Raw genomic sequence first — 8,412 nt, forward strand, 5'->3', positions numbered from 1 at the left:
CTCGCTCTCCACATTGGTCCTCTCTTTCAGCGGTTAACGACTCAGGTGAAACTGGTTTGGTTTGTTTAGGTTTCAAGACACTGCCGTAGATGGATGGAAGAATAAACCTGAGACCACCATTCTTATTAAGAGAAGGTTTATCCTTCTTGACAAAGATGGCTTCTTTCACTCCTCGCTCAAACCATCCTTTCTCTCTGGCTAGAATTCGGACTTCACTGTCCTCGAATGAGTGGTTTGTGGCCTTCAGGTGGAGATGCACTGCAGACTCAGGTCCACTTGGGTTGGCTCTGCAATGTTGGTAGAGACGCTTGTGTAGAGGTTGTTTGGTTTCTCCTATATACTGTTCCTTGCAGTTCTCTTTGCAGTGGATAGAGTACACAACATCACTCTGTTTGTAGCTGGGAATTTTGTCCTTTGGATGAACCAGTTTTTGTCTGAGGGTATTGACTGGTTTGAGATGAACTGGGATGTTATGTTGTTTGAAAATCATTTTAAGTTTTTCAGACAGACCTGAGATATACGGAATTGAAATACTGTTCCGTTTCGGCTCTTGTTCCTTCTTGTCTTGTTTTCCTGTATGTTGGGATCTGGTGAATGCCCACTTGGGATATCCACAGGTTCGGAGGGCTTGGTGGATATGTTGCTCTTCCTTCTTCTTTCTGTCAGAGCTTGTGGGCACCTCCTGGGCTCTGTGTTGTAGTGTCCTGATGACGCCTAGTTTGTGCTGTAAAGGGTGGTTTGAGTCAAATAACAGATACTGATCTGTGTGAGTAGGCTTCCTGTACACTTCAACCTGGAGCTGTCTGTCCTCTCCAATGATCACAGCACAGTCTAGAAAGGCTAGGGTGTTGTCCTTTGTGTCTTCCCTGGTGAACTTTATGTTCTTGTCGACTGCGTTGATATGATCTGTGAAAGTCTCCACTTCTTGGCTTTTGATCTTGACCCAAGTGTCGTCCACATATCTGAACCAGTGGCTTGGAGAAGTACCTGGGAAAGAGTCCAGGGCTCTTCTCTCGAGAGAATTCTAGCCAGAGAGAAAGGATGGTTTGGGCGAGGAGTGAAAGAAGCCATCTTTGTCAAGAAGGATAAACCTTCTCTTAATAAGAATGGTGGTCTCAGGTTTATTCTTCCATCCATCTACGGCAGTGTCTTGAAACCTAAACAAACCAAACCAGTTTCACCTGAGTCGTTAATCGCTGAAAGAGATGACCAATGTGGAGAGCGAGTCACTGGCTCTCCAACCCCCAGCTGAGGACAAAGGACTATTAACGACCCGAAACCATGTAGGCTAAGTGGACAATACCTCCAGTTTCAGGTCTGACTCCTCCCCCATGGACACATACATATACCAGCTCTTAGACCAGCTAATTCAGAATTGACAAAGCCTCTTGGATAAGAGGCGAAACGTCTTCTAACTTTAATAACCAAGTCCAGATGACGAACCAACCTGGATGAATGAGAGTCTTCATAGACATATTGGTGCCAGTGTTCAGCAGTGGACCTGCATCAGTGTGTGATTGTGTGTGTGAATGAGAGTGTGACTTTATAGTGCTTTAGGCCTTAAACCAAGGTAGAAAAGTGGAATATAAGTATACCTCATTTACCATTACAGCCCACTCCAGTGAAAACGTGTTCTTGTAGCATTTCTCTCATGATGGAAGACATACCATATTTTTACGACCATAGGGCACAGTCTCAGTTATGTCAGCATGTTAGGGCGCAGGCGCGTTAACATATACCGGTAAAACATGCATGCTAGATGTTTGAAAAAAGGCAGAGGGAGCAAAACTGAGTTGGTTGTGATTTCTTTTTCTTTTTCAATTAGCATCCAAAAATCCATCAAAGTCCTCATCTTCTGTATCTAAAATGAACAGCTGGGCTAAATTTCTATCAAACACACCAGCTTCCCTTCCGTCATTTTCAGAGTCTGTCTTGTTGCCATGTGGTTCCTCATGAATGATGCCAACTTTTCAGCATTTTAAAAGCAGTGCAAGCAGACACGTTATCCATAGCTTCTACAATCCATTCACAAAGTGGCGTAACTCGCCCGGCGCTGCCTCCCACAACAATATCGAGGAGTCTTTTGTGGACGAGGCGGACGTGGTGTTCATGTTGAGCAAGGTCTTTGGAATAGATGAGAATATCGCTGAGGTATTCAAAGACAAAGCGATTGAGAAAATCATGAAGAACGTCATTTACGAACCTTTGAAACACCGCGGGTGCGTTAGTAAGTCTGAAGGGCATTACAAAGTACTCGTAATGACCTCAGGGAGAGTTGAAGGCCGTTTTCCACTCGTCACCTTCACGAATCCGGACCAGGTGGTAAGCATTGCGAAGATCTAGCTTAGAGAAAATGTGAGCTTCCTGAACGGAGTCAAAAACAGAACTGATGAGTGGGAGAGAATATTTGTCTTTAACAGTGATTTGATTAGGTTCACGGTAATCAATGTAGGGTTGTAAAGACTTGTCTTTCTTCTATACGAAGAAAAACACTGCACCGACTGGGGAGGAAGAAGGGTGGATAAGACCTGGGGAGAGGACCTCCTGTATGTACTTTTCCATGGCTACCTTTTTGGGACCGGAAAGATTAAATAATTTACCCATAGGTAAGGCGGACGTCGATGGAACAATCATAGGGCCTGTGAGGAGGTAAAGCACTGGCTTTGGCCTCACAAAAAACAGTTTTTAAATCATGGTAGCAAGAGGATATTTTGGAAAGATCCACGTTTTCCACTATGTTGGTGGTCGAGGTGATGGTGGACGGAATGGCAGAGTGAAGGCATTTAGCCATGCTAAACGTACTCCAGTTAGAGATGCGTTGGGTGGACCAGTCAACTTGGGGGTGTAGCGTTTAAGCCAAGAACCCAGCCTGGCACTAACCCTAACCCCAAAACTATGGGGGTCTGGGTGGATTTAGTGAAAAAAAACTGGAGATGTTCTCTGTGATTACCGGAAGTGGAGAGATATTCTTTATTGATCCTACGTGTGGGAAATTCAATTGTTACAGCAGTTCAGTGCAAAATAGAGAAAAAAGAACAACAGCAATGTGCAAAAAGAATGAAAGGGTGTTTAAACGTGTGCAAAAATGCAAAAGTAATAACATTTAACAACAAGAAAAATCTACACCTATATTCACTATTACGACATAACATATGTTATACGTAAAATAAAATTAAATAAAGTAAAAGACAGAATATTCGGATAGGCTATGGATGCATGATAACCGGTTTGTACATGTATATTTAAACTGTGGCATTGTTCAATCTTACAGTCAGGCCATGGCGTGGTGGATAGCAGAGGCTACCACAGAGTCATGAAAAGTCCTTAAGAGAGGCCTGCACACTCCAAAGGAACTCAGTCTCCTCAGGAGGTGGAGGCGGCTTTGCCCCTTCTTACACAGGGCATTGGTGTTGTGAGTCCAGTCCAGTTTCTTGTTGAGGTGAACACCCAGGTATTTAAAACTGTCCACTACCTCAATGTCCGAGCCCTGGATGCTCACCGGTGGGTATTGTGATGTTCTCCTCCGGAAGTCAATCACCATCTCCTTTGTCTTACTGGTTTTCAAGCACAGGTGATCACGCTCACACCAGTCCACAAAGTCCTTGATGACTGACCTGTACTCTAGCTCATTCCCCCCCGACACACAGCCCACAATGGCCGAGTCGTCAGAGAACTTCTGGAGGTGGCAACTGCTGGTGTCGTATGTAAAGTCAGATGTATAAAGGGTGAAGAGGAACGGTGAGAGCACCGTCCCCTGAGAAGCCCCAGGGCTGGAAACCACCACCTCCGACACTCAGTTGTGTAGCCTCAAATACCTCGGCCTGTTGGTGAGGTAGTCGGTAGGGTAGTCGGTAGTCCATGCAGCCAGTCGTCCATCCACTCCAGCCCTTTCCAGCTTCTCTCTCAGCAGAGCTGGCCGGATGGTGATGAAAGCGCTGGAGAAGTGAAAGAACATGACCCTCACAGCGGTTCCGGCATCCTCCAGGTGAGTCAGCGCCCAGTGCAGCAGGTAGATGACAGCGTCATCCACCCCGATGTTCAGGGTGGTGCTGACCACTGAGCGAAGGTGGCTGAGGATGAGTCTCTCCATGGTCTTCATCAAGTGGGAGGTCAGGGCTACTGGTCTGTAGTGGTTTCAAGGGTTCTCATTTTATTTTGTAATGCAGGCATGGCTGCCTTTTCTCTAAATCACTGTATTTCTGCTTATTTCTGAGAGGTGGATCATGAAAAGGTTAACCCTTGTGCTATCCTAGGCACTTTAACATTGGGAGTTGGGTCATCTAGACCCACTAGACAGTGCTCTGAACCTTTTTTCTTCAATGATTTGTGATCTTCACTGGTGTCCATGGATTACATGAAATCTTTCCACCTTTATCCACCTTTGTCATGGTAGGGAGAACACGTCTATGGAAGAGGGGGGTCATCTAAGATAGCACAAGGGGTAATCCAAAGGGGCTAATTGAGACTTGTAAACATGGGTCAGAACACTTAATCCACAGGGAATTTTAACAAGATATGAATCTGGGTTTGAATCTTAGCACAAACGTCACATGTGAGAGTAATGAGGCTGTCGAGGAGAGGGGTGTGGTAAGTGGGGGGGATATGTAAGAAAATATATAGAAGATAGAATAAAATAGAAAGATTAGAATAGAGTAGAATAGAATACAAGGGTTAGGGATATGTTATGAACCCTAACCCCTTTTGACATGGGCCGGAGGCCCGGCGATGACGGGACCTCAATTTTGCGATCCTGGTTCAATGGGTCCAAATAGGGAGATGGCATTGATGCTGCACAAAAGTCATCATGCCATTAATAGCACCACAGCGACTACGAGACCTGCATCTTGACAAATTGTGGTTGATGCTAAGAAGAACAAGAAGAAGACTTTCTGCAATCCTCATAGATGAAGAGCAAGACGCATGCGAAGAGCGAAGAATTCCAGAACCAACCGGAGAGCTTCAGACGGTGATGCCAGGCTGGAAGAGGAACTCAACCTCTTTTTTGCTCGCTTTGAGGTGGAGTCACTTCAAATGCAACATTGTGAGTCAGTGATGGCCAAGAAACGCTCATTCAATTTAAACTTTGTGCAGTGGCGTACGCCAAAGCAGATTCTGGTGAGGAATCTGCACAACATTTTGGGGTGGATCCTAAATGTTTCTGAGAATGGCGCAAGCAGATGAATGATATTGAGAAGACGGCTGCAGAAAAAGGAGCAAACGATTTCCTGGTGGAGATGCAAAGACAGCGAGCAACGAAATAGAAGAACTGGTGTTAACCTGGATTATTGAGCAAAGACGAAAAGGTGGGGCGTGTCTCCGGGAAAATTATCCGCATGAAAGCAAAGAGGATTTTCGATACGAATGTTGATGCTTCAAAGAGAAAAGAAATGATCACTGATCATATGACAACGTTCTCATCATTTCAATAAATCCTGAAATGTTCATTTGGTGTTTTCTGTATTTTGTGACCGAATCTCATTTTTAATATCTAACTACTATTGTGTTCTCCAAAGGCCACGAGCTTAGATCGATTTGATTCAAGATTCTCTCAATCCACTCGATTCAATTCAATTTTGAATTTACACGGTTTACACATTTAGACATATTTGTGTAGAAATACATCAATAATCTATTTATGTTTTAAAAATATTCCTATTAATATGATACAGTTCAGCTACTGTAAATATTAGTAGTAAAATAATAAACCAGTGAGATGGTTAACAGCACGCAGCATTACATGCTTTCTCCAACAGAGAAGCTCTAACTGAACAACCAGATTATTATGGTCTGTCTCTCCTGGAGGCTGTTTCCGTCTGGCCAGTAGATGGACCTCTCCTTATAGCATTACACTTTATTCCAGAAGATTGGTGCAAAAAATGGAGCTTTAGACCACAAATGGTTACTTTCAAAAATGTTTCTGTAAAAGAGTTTGGAAAATTCCTGCCTGTGAGTCTATAAAGCTGCTCATTTAGTCAGTAATGTATGTTTGGGTCGTCGAAGGCAAGGCAAGGCAAGGCAAGTTTATTTGTATAGCACAATTCGTACACAAAGTAATTCAAGGTGCTTCACAAAACAGAAAAATGCATTAAAATCACAATACATCATAGAAATAATCAACGTAAAATTTACTTTAAAAGAAACCTTTAAGTCATATACACGACTAAACAGAAATGTTTTAAGTCTAGATTTGAACATGAACACAGAAGAGGCCTGTCTTACGACTTCAGGGAGGCTGTTCCAGATTTTAGCTGCAGAATATTGAAACGCTGATTCCCCTTGTTTAGTTCTGACTCTGGGAATCAACAGGAGGCCGGCCCCTGAGGTCCTCAGAGTACGAGATGGTTCATATGGCACTAACATGTCAGAGATGTACTTTGGTGCTCGGCCATGGAGAGACTTGTACACAAGCAGAGCTGCTTTGAAGTCTATTCTTTGAGGTACAGGGAGCCAGTGCAGAGACCTGAGCACAGGACTAATGTGATCATACTTCCTGGTTCTGGTCAGGACTCGAGCAGCAGCATTCTGGATGTACTGAAGCTGTTTTACAGCTCGTTTGGAGAGGCCGGTGAGCAGGCCGTTACAGTAGTCTAACCTACTGGAGACAAATGCATGAATAAGTATCTCCAGGTCTGGCTTTGACACTATGTTTTTGATTTTGGCAATGTTTTTCAGATTGGGAGTTGGGTCATCTAGACCCACTAGACAGTGCTCTGAACCTTTTTTCTTCAATGATTTGTGATCTTCACTGGTGTCCATGGATGACATGAAATCTTTCCACCTTTATCCACCTTTGTCATGGTAGGGAGGACACGACAATGGAAGGGGGGGGGGGGTCCTCTGGACCCCATAGAATAGCACAAGGGTTAAGCTTGGATCCATTCAGATGAATTGATTGATTTTATCAGCCCAGCCCTAATGAAAATACCTCCAAATGAGGCACTTCACAGCAATTACAGATTAGATTAGACTAGATTTGCTTTATTGTCATTGTTCGTTGTACTATGAAATTTAAGAAATAAATAAGGTTCCTTTATAAGGTGTCAATTAAAAATAGATTCATTATATCAATCACAGGTCACAAAAATAAACTGCATGACACCACTAATATGTACAGCTGTAAACATTGAAATAGCCATGATTTAGATATCTAATAGATGTGTCCGTGCCCAGTGGGAAAGAAAGGGGTTCTTCATGGGCAAGGAGTACCCCACCCTCGCATGTGCCTGGTTTGATTCTGATAACAGGATTATAGAAAGGTTTCTTATGTTTTGTTGCAGCTTTTATTTTAGCATCCACTCCAGGAAATGAAAGGTTACATTAGTGTTGAGTGTACAGCTCGTGCACATCCGTTCACATGCAAACACACCCCTGCAATTCGGTGCCGCTCCGCAACCCAAGGAACCAATTGCAACAAGCCAGTTTCCATGGCAACGTGAGGGCTGAGTCATCTTTGCTGCAGCAGCAGCTCATTCTCCAGCTCTGGTGTCTGATTGTGCATTCACAGATTCATTCTTGTCATCAGAAATGTGCACATGTTCTATTTTTTCTTTAGAGTTTTGCAGGAATGAAGCAGCATCACATCTGCTGGTCTGACAGGTCATGCCTAACGCAAACTCATTCAGGAGAGTCGGAATGACTGAGGCAGAATGCCTGTGAAATGTGACCCAAGACCACATTACTGCCTCTGTTCCTGACAAATCCTGTTTGCATTTTAGGTTTATCAATGACATGTCTGACCTTTTTCTTTAGTTCTTCTTGGTCAAAGAGAATTTTTAATGAACAGTTTGTTTTACTTTTGTGTTTAAATTACAATTCCTTGTTTCATCATGCTTATCATCAGCTTCATTTACACAGAATGTTGGCTCTGGGCTCCGTCCATCTCATCACAGGTGAGCCCGTAACCCTTGTGCTATCCTAGGCACTTTAACATTGGGAGTTGGGTCATCTAGACCCACTAGACAGTGCTCTGAACCTTTTTCTTCAATGATTTGTGATCTTCACTGGTGTCCATGGATTACATGAAATCTTTCCACCTTTATCCACCTTTGTCATGGTAGGGAGAACATGTCAATGGAAGGGGGGGGTCATCTAAGATAGCACAAGGGTTAAACGATCAAGCTGTAATGGCTGCACACTCACGTCTGTGTTGCAGAAGCTGCAGAGTCCCTCCCCCTGTGACTGCTGCACGCACCTATGATGCTTCTGCATTACCAACGCTTCACTATGCACCCAGTAAGCAGGAATTAGGGCTGAATGGTTACTGCGCAGGTCTGTTTGCGTCTTCTGCATTCGTGATGTCCGAGTGTGAAACAAGCTCCGCTCGCTCTGCTGCCCACACAACCAGCTCACAACAACAACCTGTGTTGTGCTTGAAAGCATGTCGTCCACAGATGCTTTGTCTGCCTCTATGTG

The sequence above is a fragment of the Oryzias latipes genome, chromosome 8 (assembly GCF_002234675.1).
Source record: "Oryzias latipes chromosome 8, ASM223467v1".
Classification (NCBI taxonomy): Eukaryota; Metazoa; Chordata; class Actinopteri; order Beloniformes; family Adrianichthyidae; genus Oryzias; species Oryzias latipes.